The 21,996-nt window shown below is 39.5% G+C and overlaps 1 long non-coding RNA gene across 1 annotated transcript; it reads left to right on the top strand.

Moving 5' to 3' along the window:
- The first annotated feature begins 17,140 nt into the window (after window positions 1-17,140).
- LOC114151450 (uncharacterized) lies at window positions 17,141-18,602 on the top strand. The gene is made up of 3 exons (XR_003596942.1): window positions 17,141-17,488; window positions 18,241-18,310; window positions 18,425-18,602. It is a non-coding gene; the product is annotated as an uncharacterized LOC114151450 (long non-coding RNA).
- The last annotated feature ends 3,394 nt before the right edge of the window (window positions 18,603-21,996 follow it).

Below are 21,996 nucleotides of genomic sequence, written 5' to 3'. Positions count from 1 at the left end.
TGTGATGTGTTGTGCTTTTCTTAGACAGCGGTCGCTGTGCAGGTCCTCCAGTGAGGGGAGAGGGCAGCCAATGATTTTTTGGGCTGTATTCACAACCCTTTGGAGAGCTTTCCTTTGAGCCGTAGTGCTGCTGTTATACCATACGCAGATACAGTAGGTCAGTATGCTCTCTATGGAGCACTTGTAGAAGGACACCATCAGCTTCTCCTTGATGTTGTTCCTCCTGAGAACCCTCAGGAAGTACAGTCTTTGCTGGGCCTTTTTTATCAGCTCGAAGGTGTTCATGTTCCATGTGAGGCCCTGCTCAATGTGGACCCCCAGGAAACGGAAATCAGCTACCCTCTCCACACATTTCCCCCAATGGTTAGTGGTGTAATGTCCGTTTTATTCCTCCTGTAATCTATTATGAGTTCTTTTGTCTTTGAGTTATTGAGGAGCAGATTGTTCTCCCTGCACCACACCACCAGCTGCTCCACCTCACCCCTGTAGGTGGACTCGTCGCCTCCTGAGATGAGCCCCACCACTGTGGTGTCATCAGCAAACTTGATGATGGTGTTGCTGTGGTGGGCAGAGGTGCAGTCGTATGTGTACAGACAATAGAGCAGGGGGCTCAGCACACAGCCCTGTGGAGAGCCAGTACTAAGGCTGAGGGCAGTGGATGTATGTTTTCCCACCCTAACTCTCTGCTGTCGGTTGGTCAGTAAGCTCAGAATCCACATGCAGGTGGAGTGAGGGAGGCCCAGGTCCCCCAATTTGTCCACCAGTCTGTGAGGGAGGATGGTATTAAAAGCAGAGCTGTAGTCTACAAAGAGCATCCGCACATAGCTCCCCTGCTGCTCCAGATGTGACAGAGCAGCATGGAGGGCCGTGATCACAGCGTCCTCTGTGGATCTGTTGGCTCTGTAGGCGAACTGGTGGTGGTCAAAGCCAGGAGGGAGAAGTGCTGTGATGTGACCCCGGACCAGTTTTTCAAAACACTTCGTCACCACAGGGGTTAGTGCCACTGGCCGGTAGTCGTTGAGGCAGGAGATGTGAGGTTTCTTGGGTATGGGGACTATGGTGGAAGATTTCAGGCAGGATGGGACTGTAGACAGGGCTAGGGACTGGTTGAAGATCCTGGTGAAGACTCCAGCCAGCTGATCGGCGCAGTCTTTCAGGACACGTCCAGGGACGCCATCAGGTCCAGCAGCCTTCCTTGGGTTGACAACCCGCAGTGTGCGCCTCACCTCGTGTTCCTCTACAACGAGGGGTGTGGTGTTGTGGGTTGCTTGGTGTAGTGTGGCTGCCTCTGTTGGCTTCACCTCAAAGCGGGCAAAGAAGAGGTTCAGCTCCTCTGCCAGCGTGGCGTCGCCTTCCGCAGCTGCGAGGTTGGTCCTGTAGTTGGTGAGATGCTGGATTCCCTGCCACACCTGCCTGCTGTTGTTGCTGTCAAGGTAGCCCTCTATCCTCCTCCTGTAGTCAGACTTAGCCATTCTGATGCCGCTCTTCAAGTTAGCTCGGGCTGTACTGTAGACGGTCCTGTCCCCAGACCTGAAGGCGGTATTCCTGGTCTTTAGCAGTCGCTGGACCTCCTGAGTCATCCGGGGCTTCTGGTTTGGGAAGACCCGGATGCGTTTATCCACAGCTACAGTGTCAATACAGTTCTTGATATAGCACAGTACACTGTCCATAAAAACCTCCAGGTCCTGATATTCAATAACATCCCAGTTTGTCCTGTTGAAACAGTCCTGCAGCTGCTGAAACAGTCCTGCAGCTGCTGGGAGGAATATGGGAGGAAGCCAGAGTATCCAGACAGAACCCATGCATGCTCTGGGAGAACATGCAAACATGCAATGTTAACTTGCTCAGCTATGTTTCTAACATGAAGCCGCAACAGTAGCTAGTACTGCCATTTCATTACATTAGATCAAATAATCATCCAATTCTAGCCAACTAACCCATGTTAAATAGATGTCATTAAATCAATGTTGTTTTGTGGTTGAATTCTAATGATTGAAATGCCAACAATGCTCAAACCCTGCAGGTTTTAGGCATTCCCCTTCTTCTTCTTGAAACTTATTGGCGGTTGTTTAGGTGAGCATTACCGTCACCAACTGGTAAGGAGTTTTAGACATTCCCCTGCTTCAGCACACATGATTTCAATTGATGGCTGATTAACGGGGTTTTGCTGAATTGCAAACATCTGAATGAGGTATGTTGAAGCAAAAGAACATGTAAAACATGCAGAGCAGTTTGACTTTAGGACCAGGTTGGGGAAAAAACTGGTAATCAATGTAATTTTAAATCACTTGTTTTTCATCTTTAATTTTGATGTGCTTCCTGATATGCCTTGCAGTTTCTATCTAGTTTTTATCTATTCCATGTACTTATAACAATCACCAGGAACAGACTCATCAGGATCTATCCGAATAGGAAACCCTGGATGACTAAGGAGGTCCAGGGCCTCTTGAAAGCCAGGAACACTGCTTTCAGGTCTGGGGACAAAGCACTCTACAGTTCTGCCAGAGCCAACCTGAGAAGAGGCATCTGCCAAGCTAAGGCATCATACAGAGGGAGAATAGAGAAGCAGCTCAGGAGCAACAACACCAGGCAGGTGTGGCAGGATGTCCAGCACATTACAAGCTACAGATCCAGCAACCAGCCATGCACGGAGGGAACCACTTCCCTGGCAGAGGAGATGAATATCTTCTTTGCCCGCTTTGAGGCGACACCTACCACAGCTCCATCACAGCTGCCTGTCCACAGCAGCTCTGCTCTCATAGTAGAGGAGAGTGAGGTGAGGCAGGTGATGAGGAAGGTGAACCCAAGGAAGGCTGCGGGACCTGACGGTGTGTCGGGACGGGTGCTTAAAGACTGTGCAGCAGTAGCGGCTGGTGCTAAAAAAACTGAGGGGGGCGCACACAAACAAACAAATGAAAAACAAACAAAACAAATCTTAAAAAATAGCACTATTTGAACATGAATTTTGCCCTCTTTTCCTTCTGCCCTGCAAATTTCTCAATTACATTCTTGTTAAAGTCAGTCATCTCCGTGACTAGTCTTTTCTCCATTGACAACATGGCCAATGCATTCAGCCTGTCCTGAGTCATTGAGTTTCTCAGAAAAGTCTTGATTCTTTTCAGAGTTGAAAAGCACCTTTCAGCTATGCTAAGTTTCCCCCAAAAACTTAGCTTCATTGCATTGTCTAGGTGGCTGCGGCTGTTTTCGTGCCGTTTGCATTTTTCTGAAAGATGTTTTAAGTCTCTTACCCCAGTTGTTGTCCACATTTCCTCCGTGCCAGAACTTTGAAATAGCAAACACGGAAAGCAGTAAAATGCATTGCTTAATGCATACGTAAACGTGAATCGACCTAACGAACTGCAGCTGCGCTAATGAGTCGAATCGGGGATTGTCCAATCACACAATGTTTTAAAAAAAATTAGCCAGTACTGACGCTCTACCAGTAATGACACAACAAAATGGGTGTGTCCGGGACGCAGAGCGCTGCGCCCTGTGGAAAACCTTAAACAACCAATTAAAAGTCAGCCTCAGATCACCTGCTTGCCAAAAGTTGATGCGCCTACATACACTCTCATTAGGACGGCGCCCTGCACATAGGAAGTGTGCACATCCATCCATCCATCCATTTTCTGTTCACCCTTGTCCCTAATGGGGTCGGGAGGGCTGCTGGTGCCCATCTCCAGCTACGTTCCGGGCGAGAGGCGGGGTACACCCTGGACAGGTCGCCAGTCTGTCGCAGGGCAAGGAAGTGTGCACAATGTGAGCAATTAGAATTATGTATTTACTATTTTAATAAATTCTAACATGTCTATTGGACACACAGTATGAATAAATACATTTCTAAGTATTTTGCAGTTCAGAATAGAAATCATTTATTATCTAAACAATTTAAAGGGGGCGGCGCCCAAGCGCCCCCTACTGGCCAGCCGCCACTGCTCCAGAGTCCAATCTTTATGCTCCCTAGCAAACTGAAGCCTTGTTTTCTGGTTAGCCTTACTTAGAGGTTTTCTTACGGCTACACAGCTGTTCAATCCCAACCCCTTGAGTTCCCTTCGCATTGTGCATGTGGAAATGCTTTTGCGTTCACAATTAAACATACTCCTGAGTTCTGCTGTTTTTTTCTTTGATTTGATTTGACCAAACGTTTAAGTAATCGCCGATCACGATCATTCAGGATTTTTTTCCGACCACATTTCTTCCTGGAAGACGATGGTTCCCCACCATCCTTCCAGTTTTTAATGATGCATTGGACAGTTCTTAACCCAATTCTAGTAGTTTCTGCAATCTCCTTAGATGTTTTCTCTGCTTGATGCATGCCAATGATTTGACCCTTCTTAAACAGACTAACGTCTTTTCCACGACCACAGGATGTGTCTTTTGCCATGGTTGTTTAAGAAATGAGGAGTTACTCATTGCATCAGCTGGGGTTAAATAACTTGTTGCCAGCTGAAAGATAATCGCCTATGCAGTACTTATCCAATAGGAGGCTTGTACCTATTTGCTTAGTTAAATCCAGGTGGCGACTTTTTTTTGGCCAGACAGTGTATTTTGCTATCTGGAGTAGGCTTGTTAAATGCAAAATGTCTGCCAAAGATTTGAATGTGCTTTTTGAACCAGATGTGCTCCAAAGTGTCCTGTCCATAACTCTTCCATGCACGGTCAGCTCTGACCAGGAGCATTTTGCTAACCCTCATCTCTGACAGTATCCATAGACCAGTGTCTTTGTTAGTCTCCTAAATGTGAATCACAAATCTACTGACTCATCTTGCTCTTTTGACATTTTCTACACCTGCCTCAGTCTATAAACTTGCTGGTTCTCATTGTTGATTGTTGGATTCATTCTTTAGCTTCTTTTTTGCAGTCATGCCTGTTCCATGTCTGGATCTCTTCATGGCATATTTTAACTCTTTATGTTTTCATTAATTTAAAAAATCCTTCACTTTACCTTTTCTGTCTCCAGTTTTACCTGCATTTTTGTCACACTTGATAAGTACAGCATGAATGGACCAATACTTGGATTTGTCTCTAGACATATTTTACTTTACTGTCCAAATCATATCATAATTTAGAGAAAGCTAACTCTTTCTTCTAGAGTGTCCCATTGTCTTTAATTAGGAGATAGGATTCTCTGAATATACCAAAAGCCAGTTTAACTTACCTTTTCAAAGTTGATCTTTAAATAGACACATCCGGTCATGGAACCAAATCAAAGAAGGCCCTAACTGGCAGAACCACAGAGATGGAATTCATTTGGTTTCAATGATAGAAACAGCTTCATCTGAGCTGCCTGACAATATTTTATCTTTCTATCCCTAAAGTATATATTAATTTCATTGGATAGGTGGGGAGTTATTTTTTTACTCCTTTTTACTCTTTCAAATATTTATTTCCAACAACAAGAAGAAAACAACTGGAAGATGTCAGAACCTTGTTATCTTACACAGATAACGTGGTACCTGGAAACATGAGAGGTTATGTAGGGTTTCATACAGTGAATCATGAGCCTGACATACTGTCTCATGATTCCCCCAGCAAGTTTTCTAGGAGAAACCCTGTTGTGTGTTTGTACTATAAATGCTGAATTAGTTGCATGTTTAGTGGTTCTCATTGAGATTGACTTGAGCACATATGTTTGTGAACAAAGAATAATGTGTGCCATGTATGTTTGTCTCACACATGCTCACCCAATACATGTTTTGCCATGTGCTTGGCTCTGTCTGTGCTGCAACTTGATAAAGTAGAAATATTCAATATTGTCCCAAAGTGAGAAATTCTGGTGTAATAACAGTAAAGTAACAAGTAATCAAAGCATGTAGAATCATGAAGGTAAAAATATAACATTTAAAAAGCAAGAATATAAAATAACAGTGCAGAGTAAGGTCAAAATTATAACATAAAATACAGTACAGTTATTAAAAACAGCATGCTACAATCCAAAGGAATATGCAAAAAAGTAGACACGTTTTAAAAATGTACAAAGTGTGCATGTATATTTGTGCACCAAAAAACAACACATTGTTTACAACAAAATTACGTTACTGAAACCGCCTGCTAACAGACAATTCTGTATTGATTTGGATAAATAACAACCAATCACAACCAGCAAATCAAAAATACTGCACAAGACTAATATTATGAAATAAAATGTTTGGAAATATTTGTTTCAGAAAATGCAAGAATGTTGTACCCTAAGAATATTTAGTTAAGTATGCAAATATTTACTAATCATTGTCAAGTTTTGGTGATATTTCTTTTAGTTTATTTTACTTTTAAATGTTGCCAGCATTATGTAGCTTGTTTGATTACTTCTTGATTACTTCATTAGAATTAAACTGAAGCACAAAAAGAAAATTTTTCTTTTTCTTGTGTTTGTCTTTTTTTAAGACACTATAGTTGGTGTTTAGGTATTGTCAACAGCGTCTTCTAATACCACATATTAATCCAGTCATATTTTCAAATTTCTTATCAACTTTTAACAAAATCTTAACACAAACACACTGGGATTAGCATGTTTTCTGGGGAAACCCCTGTGTATGTTTTAAGATGTTACAAAGGAAAATTGTTTTCAAATTTTAACATGATCTCTGAGTCACCGTCAACAGTCACAAAGATCTTGAGGTAAAAGAAACATTTCAACATGTTTGTTTTCTATAACTGTTTGGAAATGATTCATTTATTGCAGTGTGTGTGTCAGGGTCAGGCTATAGAAATGAATGAAAAATGGTGGTCAATGCAAAGTCCCTGTGAAGATACAATGTCATACTGTGTGTGTGTGTGTGTGTGTGTGTGGGGGGGGGGGGGGGGGGGGGGTGTAGGCACTCATCTGTAGTCGTCCTTTCCAAAGGGACAGCCCACTCCTGAAAAAAGGGCTTGGCTGCTTTTTCTTGAGTTTTCTTAGTGGCTATTTCTCTTTGTTCCTCTATCACTTTCAGAGATACTAAAACATTTCAAGCTTGTTCCTATTCTGAGATTTTCTATGAAGATGCAACTAAAATTGGACAAGTTTTGAGGTGAGCTGCAGTCTACATATTTATGGGATGATCAATGATCATCTGATTGAATGATTGATTTCATGTTGATTTAGAAATTTTGAAAGACCCATGCACTTTTATTTTTGATTGCTCTTTACTTTTTAAAGGTTTCCATAATGCATAGAGGATTGGTTTAATCCTGTGAGAAACAGATGCTCCAAAGCTTAATGAGGTAGGGAACCGCTGATATAAAGAAATAAATGCTCTGACCATTGGAACATGACCACTTGGTGGACTGGAATTTGTGGAAATCCCTGCCTTATCAGGACTTCTGCAGAATCTCAGCTAAGAAGATTTTGAAGCATTTATTTATTTCATTAGTTTTTCCATGGTAGTTGTACTGGCTGTGTCTTAATCTACACTAATCTGGGCTTTGCACATAGTAGAACCTGAGATAAAGACATTTCCGAGGAATATCTTTCATCATCATTATTCATAAGTGGATCAAGTTTTCCTCCTGTACCATATCTTGGAATTTGGACTCCTTTTCTTCACTGTCATGGAAAAATCCTCTACATCCCGAAGGTGCAATAAGACTGAGAATCCGGTGAAGTGGCAGTTATGCTACGACGTCAGCGCCAGGACATGGTGGATGGTAAGTCCATCTTTTTAAGGTTACTACTGATAAACAACTTAGTAATTCTTATCTGTTAAAAAAAAAAAAAACAAGAATCCCGCTTACAAATGTGATAGTGACTGTATGATAAAATAACAGAACAGAGCGAATGTTTTTTTTCTTTATTAGACATTAATGCTAAAATGAAATGAAATGAAAATATATGAAAGAAAATATGTGAAAGCTTATGCTTAGGATAAGGCTTTACAACCTGTTTATAAGCTTCTATATATTTTTTTTGTGTTAACATTTCAGCTGGGTAAAGTCTATTGATTTTACCCAAACCAACTGCTGTTTTTATTTAAAATGAGTCTCATAGTGACATCACAGGAGTACTGCAGAAAATAATTTAATTTCACATAAATTATTACCCACATATTATTTAACAACAGATACATTTTGCCATTGTTCTGTCTTCAGTTAATGCAGAATAAATCAATCTAGCTGAGACCAGTCTAAATCTTTGTATAAATTGGTGTGGGTTCTAAATATTTTTACTGTTCTTTCATATTCTCACAAGTTAAATAAAAGTTTTACAAAGTAAAATTTCTTAAGTATTTGATAATCAAAATAATTTTCATCTAGACCATTTTAAAATCTGTAAACTGTAAAATGTCAACTTCAGTGTATTTACTACATCTATATTTTTTTTTACATCTGGGAGCCCACTCACAATTAAAGACACACTGAAGTAGGCAGCAAAATGCTTAGAGAGCAAAACTGAGATCATTTTTCTTGATTATCGTGCTGCAACAAACAGTGACTCACAGTGAAATGAGCTTTTTTGTCAAAAGCAAAAAACAATCCTGGGTCAAGACATATCGCAGAAAGGTTCATTTACATTTTTATGCATTTGAAAGAGAGGCTACTTCAGGAATGCAAATGTGTCTCACTGCATATATATGGTATATACACTATTTTGCCATATATTACCCTATTACTATGTTGCCAAAAGTATTTACTCAACTGTCTTGACTCACTTATGAGCTTAACTGACATCCCATTCATAACCCATGTCTTTCAATATGACGTTGGTCCACCCTTTGCAGCTAGAACATCTTCAACTCTTCTGGGATGAACAACAAAGTTTAGGAGAGTTTTTTGTCCATTTTTCCAAAAGTGCATTTGTGAGGTCACATACTGATGTTGGACAAGAAGGCCTGGCTCTCAGTCTCCGCTCTAATTCATCCCAAACGTCTTCTATTAGGTTGAGGTCAGGACTCTGTGCAGGCCAGTCACGTTCATCCACACCAGACTCTCTATCCATGTCTTTATGGACATTTCTTTGTGCACTGGTGCATAGTCATAGTGGAAGAGGAAGAGGCCAGATCCAAACTGTTCCCACAAAGTTGGGAGTATAGAAATGTCCAAAATGTCTTGGTATGCTGAAGCATTCAGAGTTCCTTTCACTGAACTGAAGGACCAAGCCCAGCTCCTGAAAAACAACTCCACACCATAATCCCCCTTCCACTATACTTTACACTTGGTGCACTGCAGTCAGACAAGTACTGTTCTCCTGGCAACCGCCAAACCCAGACTTGTCCATCAGATTTCCAGATGGAGAAGTGTGATTCGTCACTCCAGAGAACATGTCTCCACCGCTTTAGAATCCAGTGTCGGCGTGCTTTACACCACTGCATCCAACGCTTTTCACTTGGTGATGTATGGCTTGGATGCAGCTGCTCCACCATGCTTTGTCAACAATCGTCTGGATCTATGACTACCTCACAAACAGACCACAGTTTGTGAGGCTGAAGGACTCACAAACTATGGTCTTTCACAGTTTAAAGGACTAAACAGTTGTATGGCAACATAGAAGCACCACAGCGGACTGTACTCTCACCAGCTCTTTCATACTACACTTCAGACTTAAAGCACAAGTCAGACTCTAGTCTTCTCCAGAAATATTCAGATGACTCTACATTTGTCAGGTGTATCAGAGATGGACAAGAGGCTGAGTACATCATCTCATTTTTAATGTGAACAAAATCAAGATGATTGTAAATTTCAAGAGAAACAAGGTCAAATGTCAAACACTACTGTATATCCATCATTAGAGAAGAAGAGGATTGTCGGAGAAGTATAAATACCTCAATGTTCTCTTGGACAACAGATGTAGATGCATTCTCCTCATGAGAATCTTTGAAATGCATGGTTATGAGATACAAATATACATGAGATACAAATATTAATCTAAATTGTGATGTCTCTCAGATTTTGCTATCAGTGTGCCATAATGTCAAAAGCCTCTGTTTTTCTGTTGCCTTTCTGGAACGCTGAACAGCAGAGCATGTGGAAATATGCATTTATAGAAAAGAAAAGATTGTTTCAAAGAAGTCAAAGTGAAAGTCATCCTATTCTGTCCATAATGCTGTATTTACCTGATTTTCTTTTCAGTATTTTTCAGATAAATACTGAAAAGAACTGAATTAAAATAAATCTACGCCATCATTTTTGCAGAAACAGTTGCATTTTGTATACTATGGAACCTTTTAAATTTTTAATGGTTAATTTGGTGTTGCATTTTAAGTCTAGGTAAGCAATAGAATAAAAGTGAAGTGCTTGCAGGCAGAGTGCCTTTTTAAACCTCCATCCTCTGAAATGTTTGTCAAAGAACTCTTTGGGTGGCATGTCGTGTGTAGGAGGCCGTCAGTCAGTAATGATCTTTGTAATGTGAGAAAAAGATGAAGGGTCTCAGAGTGCAGAGGTAGACAAACATGCCTCAAGGCCAGGAGGAATTCCAGGACAGGAACTTCTCACTTCTAAAGGTCAAAAGCAACACTCACAAAATGTAGGTATTTCTTTTATTACACTTAAATATAAATGCACTGAGTTTGAAGATTGTGTCTATGATAAGATACACTCAAAGACAGCCAGATGGAGAAGAACAATTCTGTCAGAGGAGACAACATTAATGCAAGGCTGTCATGATTCTGGTTTTTGCTCTGAGTTTTCTTGTTAATTTTCTTCAAATTTGGTGTTAATTGCTGCAGCTGTTTTTGTTTTTTTTAATTATCTCCCTGCGTGTACTTAAGTTCACCTGTATTTTCATGGGATCCTCTATTGTGTTCTGTTGTCATCTCCGAGCCAGTCTGTGTTGTATTCTCCTAAATGGTGCTGTTTCTTGTTTCATTAAAGAAGAACCTTTTTTAAAAAAGGTTTTATTGGCTCTAGTGGCCATTATTTGATAGTGAATTGACAAAAAAGAGGGTAATGAGAGAAAGGGAAGACATGCGGCAAAGGTCGCCAGGCCGGGAATTGAACCTGCGACAGCCACGTCGAGGACTAAGGCTTCCATATGTGGGTTGTGCTTAAACCCTGCGCCACCACAGCACCCAAAGAAGAACCTTTTGACGTACCTGGTCGTCTATCTACTCTGTCTCGTGACAAAGGCAAGCAATGAGCTACAGTGACACATATCTAATAAATAAAGTTAATGAAGTTAAATCTAATCTAGCCTCTCTTATTTCAGGTCAGTTGGAATTACCCAAATTCAAATTACATTTACATGAAATGTAGTCCACCTGTGTGCTCCTTCACTCTTATAGGACACTCTATGGTCCTGTCACTTCTAGAAGAAACTATTTATAACGGCCATTTCAAATCCTTTTTACAAAGTCCACCCACATCTGTCCTTCTCCTTTTCTATCCTGGATACCAAACCTGCCCTACCCTTCCTCATCTCTGGTTACTCACATCCTACCTGTGTGGCATAACCATTAACAACATTGATCATCACACCTTCAGTTTCAGTCTTGAGACTCATAAGCCTATTTAACATTCTTTTCACTTCCAAGACATTTTTAACAAACTTTTCCTACAGGATAACTCCTACACAATTTCTCTTTCCATCTGCACTGTGATAGAAAAGTGTGAATGTTTCTTCTAGCATTTGTACCTTTCTACCTGAACACATACTGTATATGTGCCTTCCTTCTTTGCAATGCTCTAGCTATACCTGACATAGTTACAACAATAAAACTCTCAGTTGTGTACTCTTGCCTTTCCTCTTCTCTTTCTGCCTACAAACAGTCCTTCCGCCTCTTCTCCATCAATCAACAGTAGTCCAATTTCCAGTGACACCCTGTAATTCAGCAGCATTGGTGGAGGTCGTTGTTAGCCTGGGCTTTGACTGATGTAGTATGAGTCCATGTTTGTGATTTGGAAATTTGATTTGGCTTAGATTTTACATCAGATTTCCTTCCTGACAGAACCCTCTGTATTTATCTGGATTTGTGATTGCCACAAGGATTCACTTGCTTGTGACCCCTTGCGGTGGCATCTCTCAAATTTATTTTTAATAATAAAAATAGTTGTAATAATAATATAATAGTGGGTTTTAGATTAGACAGCTCTCTGCTAATTAAAATTTTACAGTTCCATTTGTTCTGCATCTGAATTGAGATCTGTTAAATATGTTTTCATCATCTTTCTATGCTTATTCTCAGATTTTGAGAGTACTTTTCTGAAGGTCTATTGCAGGGGTATAATTCTGGACTGACTGCACAGAGAGAGTGTATGGAAGTAATATAGACCTACAGACTGCCACCACAGTCTGTAAAAATTTTACATTAAATATTAAAACTTTTAATATCTTTTAAAACAAACTTTTAATTGTGAACACTTTCCAGATATGAAGCTGTTTTCTCCATTCCCACAAACCATAGGCATGAGTTGTGCAACCACCATGTTTTTCATTTCTTGATCCCGACATATCCTAAGTACAAAGTATGTAGCTGATTTAAAGTTTGCACAATTATCTAAAAGTATAACATGCATAAATGACAAATTTGAGCCGAGCTCAAAAATTCTAACTGGGTCACTGTTAAAAAATTCTGTCAAACTATACTAACAGTAAAAGACTAAATTTGTCAGTCAAAGTGCTTAAAAACACCACAGATTTGTGGTTGCGAAACAGAAAAAATGGTTGAATAAATAACAGTGATTCTTGAGAGGAGGGAGAAAACAGGTCCTCCGGATAAAGCACAATATTTGAATAAAATATACACAAAATATATATTTTTAAAAATATCTGACTAAACTAAGCTGGGCCATGTGAGCACAACAATGTATGTTTTCCTGGTGTTTGCTGAATATTTTTCATATTAAACTTTGTAGTAGGTGGATGGTGTCTTTAAAATTCCTTGTCTTGGAGCAGAACTCAATACATTATAATAGTTTAAAACAAATAAAGGCATAATAAGATAATATATTATGACAATTAAGTATAAATATTCAATAAATAATTATAAAAGTATCAATAAATTTAATTAAAAATCATTTTTATATATTTTCCAACTCAATTGAATTTATCCCAAATTTTTGTCAACACTGTCAGACATAAAAAGAATGTAAAAAACCAGGCATTATTGGGGGGCATCAGAACTTCTGAGGACCCCATTACCTCATTCTTTCTCTTCCTTTGCTAAGAGGGCTAGCAGCTTTGGTTAATATATATTATTCTTTAGTTTTTTTCCTTCAGTTTTTTTCCTAAGTTGTTCTTCACGACCATGATGTGTCAACACCATAACTGACAATTTACAAAATTTTGATGAAATTTTCTGAAATAAATGCTTAATTTTAGTATACTGTAAAGATTGCATGGACCTGATGAGCTACAATATGGCCTTGAAGTGAAAAATTACAATAAGGTCCAGTGTTGTATAGTAACGAAGTAAAAATACTTCACTACTTTACTTAAGTATATTTTGGAGTACTTCATACTTTCCTGGAGTATGAAAATTTTTGATGACTTTCACTTTTACTTCACTATATTTCCGAACTTAATTGCGTACTTTTACTCCGATACATTTTCAATGTGTGGTTTAGTTACTCGTTACAAAAAAGCGAGAGAGAGAAACAAAGTGTTTTGACCCCACCTACTGATTGGCAAGTAGCAAGCAGGCTACCGAACAAAGTCCGTAGCCTGCTTGCCTGGGCTTGTTCATCACCACCAATAGGATACACCTGTTTCGCTTCTCCCATTAAACACAAAGCAAGTCTCGCAATCAGCAGCAGCCACATGGAGGAGGAGACGGAGACCACAACGACTGCAACTATGTCGGACACGGCTCCAGGGGAACCACCAGCTGGTGATGAGAGCCCATGGCCTTATTTAAACACAATATACTCTTTCGTGGGTGTTAAAGATTCGTCGTACCGCAGTTTATGTTATTCCTGCCCGAAGATGTGGAAATTCTATCTTACAAAAACTCCCCGTCCAACTTGAAGAAACACATCGAGGTAACGTCTTATGAAATGGTTATAATCCTCCTGTGTCAGTAACTATAGCTTGGTCACTAGACACTACTGTATTGTGAAATCTTGACCATAAATGAACTTTGTTTGGCATCGTTTCAGTTCCACGCGCGGTGTATTTAGCTTAGGCTTAATGTTGACTGTAGCAGGCTACCTAGACTCCTCTGTTCAAGGGGGAACAGAAGCCATAGCGATAGCAATTTAGACTAAATTTAACGAATATAGGAAAGGCATGCAAGTTCAAAACCAGGTTTACAGATGCCAATAAGCTGCATTTCCCTCCCAATTCTTTTTTTCTTTTGCATAATGACCAGTTGTGTGCACCACCTACTGACTGTAGCATTGACTGATTCACTGATTTGTGAAGTAGAGTAATCGTAACAGATCTTTTTCTTCATGTTGGCCGCATTTTCTGTACTATTTATTTTTCTCATTTTCAGCACTGACCTTACTTGAAGGGAAAACTTGAGGCTTACAAAAACTTTGTATTTTCTGTCCTGGAGGGTTTACTAAGAAGCTGGTTCAGTTGTAAAGCAGGTTAAGTTAACCTTGTGCTATAGGTAAAGCACCTAATTTTCTTAACTAAATGATGCCTGCAGGTATATCTATTAGCAGGTTTAATTTTGCCTGCACTTGGTTGGGTACATTATTATCAGTTCTGTGTCAACTCCGTCATGCACTGTCAACTCCATGAGCTGAACTTTATGTTGTTCTTTGTTTTAAATAATATTTCTTTTGTTCCTTGAGAAGCATTTGTCTGTAAAAGTGAGTAGAAATATCACTAATAGGGTAATTAAAAAATAATTTTATATATATTTTTGTCAGATGGTCTTGACAAAGTTCTGGGTCAGGTCCATTAAAAATGTAATTTTCAAAAAAATGTTGCAACTGGGAACCTGCACCTTAGCATCGTTACATTTCCAAAACATTATTCGTCATATTTGAATACATAAGCTTGAGGAATAATTAAATTTGTTTTGGGGAAAATTTAAACCCATTTTATCCCAATTCTCAAGAATCACAGGGTAGGGATTAAAAATGAACCAACAGAGTGAAAAGTCAACACTCTTCTGAGTGTTGGGTTAGGCAGCCTACTCCTCTTATGCTCTTCTGATGAAATTGATGACTGGGTTAGAGTACACATGCTGCGTAACATCGGCTCAGCTTCTGAACATTTGAATGGGAAATTGAGAAAATTCAGCGATTTTTGAAGAAAAAATAATCAGAATTGGTTAAGCTAAATGAACAATGAGGCTCTGCCTCACCTGCCTCCCCTCACCGCACGTCACTGATGATAGTTAAGATAGTGGTCATACCTTGAGATTGGGGAAGTCTGGTGACAAAATCTATTGCAATGTGTGACCAGGGATGCTTTGGAATTTCCAATGGTTGAAGTAGACTGGCAGGTGTTCAATAAGATGGTTGAAAGTGGGTGATGAGATGGCGAGTAATCTGGGACCAGATCCAAATTCTGATTCTGGTAACTTTAGACGATAGAACATAGAAAAGGTAATTACGTGGAGCATGAGCAAACATAGAATCTCAGGAGGCTAGAAGATGCCACAAAGGTCAACACTCTGGCGTCAAAGTGGAGGCAGACTCCTCTTATGCTCCTCTGATGAAGTTGATGACTTGCAGGTGTGTTGGGGTAGAGCATGCAGGCCTTGCTTCCGGACACCATCTGGTGGAAGACTAGCAGAGGTGCAGGAACAGCAGGTCCCAACAGTCACTAGGTTCCATGTTGGCTTTCTGGCTGTTTGTCCAAAGCCTTTTATTCCTTGTTGACCATGCCCTCCACTATGTCATGACGTCTAAGGGCTGATACTGCCTCCCACATTGCATTAGCTGGTTTCCATTTTCAGCTAGCCACCAAGGTTAGTGTGTTGCTGCTCAACACCTCATCTGGAGACTCTTTCAGTGTCATCAAGGACAGCAACATGATCATCGCTTCAGAAGAACAGGCTCAAGGATTTCTGACTAGGATGAAACCCTCTGCTTATCAGGAACAACCAGTTTCAAAACAAACTGATACAACATCGACTAAAGACAGAGCGACTGGTTCCCTTCCTCCTTCTCCCCTCCCTCTCTGCTCACCCACTCATTCACAAGATTCACAAGATACACATGAAGAAATGTCTTCTGGAACGGAGTTTCTTAAATTTACAGATGGAATGAATTAACAGGTTTTACTTGGGATGTCTCTCCTTAGCGCTCACGTAGCAGACCTCACTTCATTTAAGCCACCTGACTCTAACTTCTGATTAAGAACAGGGCTGCCCGCACTGACGCGGCTCAGGGATTACGTCACACGCAGCGCCGTGCGTAGTGCCCTAGTGCCCTTATATTTATTGGTCCAATGAAGGTCATTTAAAAAACAGGACATTTCCTCACTTTCTAAAAAAAAAACCCGGGACAGGACGTGAAATACGGATATGTCCCGGGAAATACGGACGTTTGGTCACCCTACCATAAGACATCTTTACAAGTAGTTACTGTAATTTGCATTGCATTATGGGTATAGTACATAGTATTACAGTAACTTACTGTATGTTTTGAAGTTGCAGTAATTTACTGTTTACACATTGCAGTAGTGGTTCTGTACTTATAATATACAGTAAGAATTATATTTGATTTCCAACGGTCATCATAGCTGCTTCATCGTGGTTCCCTGTTTCTGTATTTTTACTCCTTTAGTGGTTAACATATTTTTAAGGCAGAAAGAGAGAATGTACTTTTGTTTTTTTCACATCCTAGCTAACATTAATATGCAGTTTATCTAGCTACGTCATCAAGGGTGGCTTCGCTTCCAACCAGCTTTTTCTCTCCAAGTGCAAGTGCAGCTCTGTCTCCGTGCTGTGGGCTCACACTGCTTCAGCTCTTCAAGACAGGTAAAAAACCACTTCTTAGAAAACTGTTTAAAGCCAAAACCTAGTCTGGAAATGTACATTTTAGATGGAGTTAACGTAACTTATAGCATCATGCTACAATGCTATAACTTAGCATTATAGCATGAGCTGGTTTGTGCTGGTTAGCCTGGTAAAATAACGTTACCTTTACGTTACTAACTCTGGTGTTTTATATAACTGGTATATTGCAACCTTATAAGTTACGTGTCTGTAAATGAGGTGAAAGATAGAAAAATATGATGGTGTTATTTTTTGAGCTGGTTCGAAATTAACGTTAGCTAAGGTGCTAATTTTACCGTTGAAGGTTTTAGCTTGACTTTTGCCGCCTCGGGCGGCTTTGGGTTGAGATGAGCTCAGTGCTGAGTGTCTGTTAGCATTGTTGTTACATCCTTTGTCGAACAATATAACCTTAACTGATAATTGATCCTCCCCCCCTGTTTTTTTTTTTTTTTACATCTAATGACTGTTCATTTGTTTAAACCATGACCTTGCAAATTTTAAAAGTGCAGATTAGCTACGTAGGTCAGCAAGGATGAATTTCTAACTTTGTTCTTTTTTTTCTTTTCTTCAGATGACCTTTTTTTTTAACTCCCAAGCTTTTTCCCTCCAAGTGGCTGTGCAGTTCTGTCCTGCTGACTGCTAACATAGCTTCATCTCTTCAAAAGACAAGACAACAGGTAAAAAGACAACTCTTCAAACATATTTGAAGCCACAAAATAGTCTGGAAATGTAGAGGAGCAGCTAACCTAATCTATAACTTTGAGCTTGCTACAGCTGGTTAGCCTGCTAAAGTACCATTACATCTCCAACATAGTGTATAAGAGTCTGTAAATGAGGACAAAGGTGAAAAACATTAAAGTGGTTTCTGTTATTTTTTGAGTTTGTTCAGCCACAGTGGCAGGTGGACAAAAAAAGTTAATTTCCAACCCTGGTTACACATAAGGACTGTTCACATGTTTAAACCATGCTCCTGCAAATTTAAAGTTAAGTCAGTACTAACAGGTGCAACTATGTACAGGTGTAAATTCTGCAGCATTTGTACTTCAGAATTTACAGAATTTTGTAGTCATGTGAAGAAACATCAACACACAGCTAATTATCGGTTTGCATGTGGAATAGAGCAATGTCCTGCTTCCTTCAGAACATTTTCTGCATTCAGGTCCCACATGCACAGGAGTCACCGCCATTGCGGAACTGGAACTGGAACTGTACTTGTGGAATGTAATGCTTTAAAAAATGCATTTAGCCCCACAAACTGTCATTCACATCCGCTGTTTCAGAGTGGTAGCAGGATGTAGGGGTAAAGTCTAGTCTAGTCTCCGGGATGAGGTTCTCAAAAACCTGTTGTAATCTGGGTGAACTGGCCCTTTAAATATAAATTACTAGCAGTAATTCATATTTAAGAGAGTTTTCCTTTTATGTTTTAAAGGTATCTTCCACCAAGATGTCTGTTGAACTGGAAATGACCTTACCCACTACACCAAGGGTAATCATGCTTGGTAAGAGGAATATTTTCTATCACTATAATTTTTTTGTAGCAATGTATGTAATTGTTATGGTAGTCTGTACTTTTACTCACTAGCGTTAGCCTGACAAGGGTTTGTCTATTTTAGGAAATAGCTTGATGTCTACAACCCGGTGGATGGTCAGTATGGAGGAGAAGGTATTTTTCGAGCCTGAGCAACTACATGACTTTGCCAGCGTCCTTGCTGTCTTTTTTGGGTCATATTATGTCTTCAATCTGGAGTATCAGGAGTCGGCATCCACCACGCTGGAGATGATACAACGGCAAGTACTCTACACCAAGCCATTTATGAATGAAATTTAATGACAGTTTGACTGATGATGAAGAACCATAGCTGATTGCTGTATTATGTATCTATGCAGTTTTCAGTTTATTAGGCACACCTTTACAGTAATCCGTCAGCACCAACAAAATGACTAAGAAGATTGTTGTACTTCATCGTCCCCTTGGGGACATTTGTAGTACGCAATCTTTTTTTTTTTTTTTTGTAATTCAAATTTTTTATTGATTTTCTGAAAATTATCTCACATAAAACACAAATACAGAACAAAAAAAACAAAAAAGGCTGGTGCACCCACCCCCCCCAATACCCAGGGTACAGTCATATATTATATGTATATTACAGTGTCAATTCAAAAACATTCAGTAGTTGAGAGAAAGGTAATTGTCTGGGAAAATCAGACTTCATCCAGATACATTACTCGAAGCCATAGTTCTTTTCAATGAGTCCCAAAAGCTATCCCATTCCATGTCCCTGTTCCCATCCATGTTGTTGAGCATGACTTCATAAGAAGCTGTATCCGTCATTGATTTAATCCACTCATTTAGCTCGGGACACTTTGTGGTCTTCCAATGTCTTAAGATGATCCTGCAGGCTGTCACCAGACCGACCATCACAACTGCAAAAGCTCCTTTTGGGGTGTTTGGCATTTGAGATCGGTCTCCCAGTAAACACAGTTCTGGAGTCTGAGAGATCTCTGAGCCAAGCCATGCACTCAGAGCCTCCAAGATTTTAATCCAAAATGGTGAAACCAGAGAGCATTCCCAGAAACAATGCAAATATGTGCCCACTTCTTTCTTACATTTCCAACACCTATTGTTTGACATTATTTTCATTCTATGTAACCTCGTAGGTGTATGATAATTTCTATGTAGCACCTTATACTGTATAAATTTGCTTCTGGCCTCTTTCACATATTTACTGCTCTCTGACATTACCCTCAACCATCCTTCTTTTGTATACTCTTTTCTCAAATCTTTTTGCCATAGGAGTTTAATATTTGACGATTCACCACTCAGATTACAACTTAGCAGCTTATAAAATTGAGAGGCAGTGTGTCGTTCACGCGGCATCTTAATATAATTCAATATATCATTTTCTACAATCTTTTTAAATTTTGAGGTAACACAATGTCTCATCTGTAGATATTTCCAAAAATTTGCTTTACCTTCCAAATTAAATGTGTGAGTAAGTTCATTGAAGTACATGAATTGTCCATCTTTGTACAAATCACCAATGACGCATATGCCACGTGAATGCCACTGCCTCCAAAACACAGGTGTTTTACCAATACATATCTCAGGATTATTCCAGAGAGATGCATACTGCTCTACCTGATGTGGGAGCTTTAACAGTTTGTGTACCTTTGACCAAACTTTACAAGAATGAACATAAACTGGGTTTGTTGTGTCGATCTTTTGAGATAATTTGTGTTTAGGGTCAAACGGCAAACATATATCCCTTTCAATATGTAACCATTCCTGCCCATTCTCACCTTCCCAATATTTAACTAATTTTGCCATTTCAAATGACAAGCAATAGAGCTTAAGATCTGGAAGTTCTAGGCCGCCCTTTTCCTTAGGAGCATATAATTTTTCTAATTTTGTTCTCGCTCTTTTACCTTCCCACAAAAAATGTTTAATTAAATTTTCATACCTTTTAAAAATATCGAGTGGAATTGTAATAGGAAGCATCATAAGCAGATAATTAAACTGAGGGGCGGTAATCATTTTTATAACATTAATCTTACCCCATAATGTTAGTTTTATCTTCCCCCACTTTTCAAAATTTGTTTTAATTTTTGAGAGCACCGGATCAAAATTTAGTGAAGGTAACGCTTCCAACTCCCTACTGAGCCTAATCCCAAGATACTTCATACCTTCAGGTACCCATTTGAATTTAAAATCTTTAACCATGTGTGAATTGCATAAAGAGGATAATGGCATGGCTTCAGATTTAGCCCAATTTATTGAGTACCCTGAAACCGTCGAATACATCTGCATAGTGTCCATCAGGTGCGGCAAAGATGTAAGCAGATGTGTTATAAGTGATAAAATATCGTCTGCATATAAAAGCAGTTTGTGTTCTTGTTGTCCTCATAATATTCCTTTGATGTCCTTATTTCTCCTAATGCTCACTGCTAAAGTTTCAATAAACATGATGAATAATAATGGGCTGAGAGAACAACCCTGACGGGTCCCCCGTGATAAGTTAAAAAAGGATGAAATGGTGCCATTGGTTATGACAGCAGCCTTTGGTTCTTTATACAATATTTTGACCCATTTAATAAAAGAGGGTCCAAATCCAAAATTTGAGAGAGCTGAAAAAAGAAAGCTCCATTCCACTTTATCAAACGCTTTCTCCGCATCTAAGGAGATAGCAACGACTGGCTCCTCCTTTGACTGACTCAACCACATCAGATGTAACAATTTTCTAATGTTATCAGAGGAGGAGCGGGTTTTCATAAAGCCTGTCTGATTCTGATGAATAATACTAGGAAGTACTTGTTGTAAGCGCACAGCCAGCGCCTTGGTTAATATTTTACAGTCTACATTTAATAAGCTAATTGGCCTATAATTTGCCGGGTCCGTGCTATCCCTATCCTTTTTTGGAATCAAGGATATCAGAGCTTCATTAAAAGTAGGAGGCAGCTGTCCTCTCTCAAAGATCTCTTGATAGACCTTTTGTAACACTGGAGCAAGAATATCCATCTACTCCTTGTAGTATTCTGATGGAATACCATCATACCCGGGGGATTTCCCCACCTTCATCGCTGAGATTGCCTTCCTAATCTCCTCTTCAGTAATTGGTGCTTCCAACCACTCTACATGCTCCTGAGATAGCCTTGGTAGCTTGAGTTTGGAGAGAAAAGCATCACTTTCTCTTTGGTTTGTCTCGTTAAACACTGAAGATGTATACAATGTTTCATAATATTGTTTGAAGCCATTGTTTATGTCTTTTGGTAAGGTTACTAAAGTATCTCCTTGTTTCATGGCAGGGATTGTGTTCAAAAAATCCTCTTTTTTAACTTGTCTTGCTAATAATTTGCCCGTTTTCTCCCCTCCCTCATAAAATGAAGTTTTTAACCTGAATAGAGAATATTCCACTTTTTTGTTATAAATTTCATTTAACTGAAACTTAAGCCCACAAATATCTCGATAAAGTAAATCATCATAACACCTAGCCAAATTGCTTTCTTTAAGTTTGATTTCTCTTTCCAATTTACGAATTTTACATAGACTCTCTTTTTTCTTCCATGAAGTGTATGCTATAAGTTTACCTCTCAGAAATCCCTTAGAGGCCTCCCATGCAGATTGAACATGCTCTGTACTGCCAATATTTATTTCAAAAAAGTATCTCAGGTCCTGCCCCAACTGTTC

Source organism: Xiphophorus couchianus, chromosome 9 (assembly GCF_001444195.1).
Source record: "Xiphophorus couchianus chromosome 9, X_couchianus-1.0, whole genome shotgun sequence".
NCBI lineage: Eukaryota > Metazoa > Chordata > Actinopteri > Cyprinodontiformes > Poeciliidae > Xiphophorus > Xiphophorus couchianus.
The sequence above is the reverse complement of the archived record's forward strand: the minus strand, read 5'-3'. Positions and strand labels throughout refer to the sequence as shown.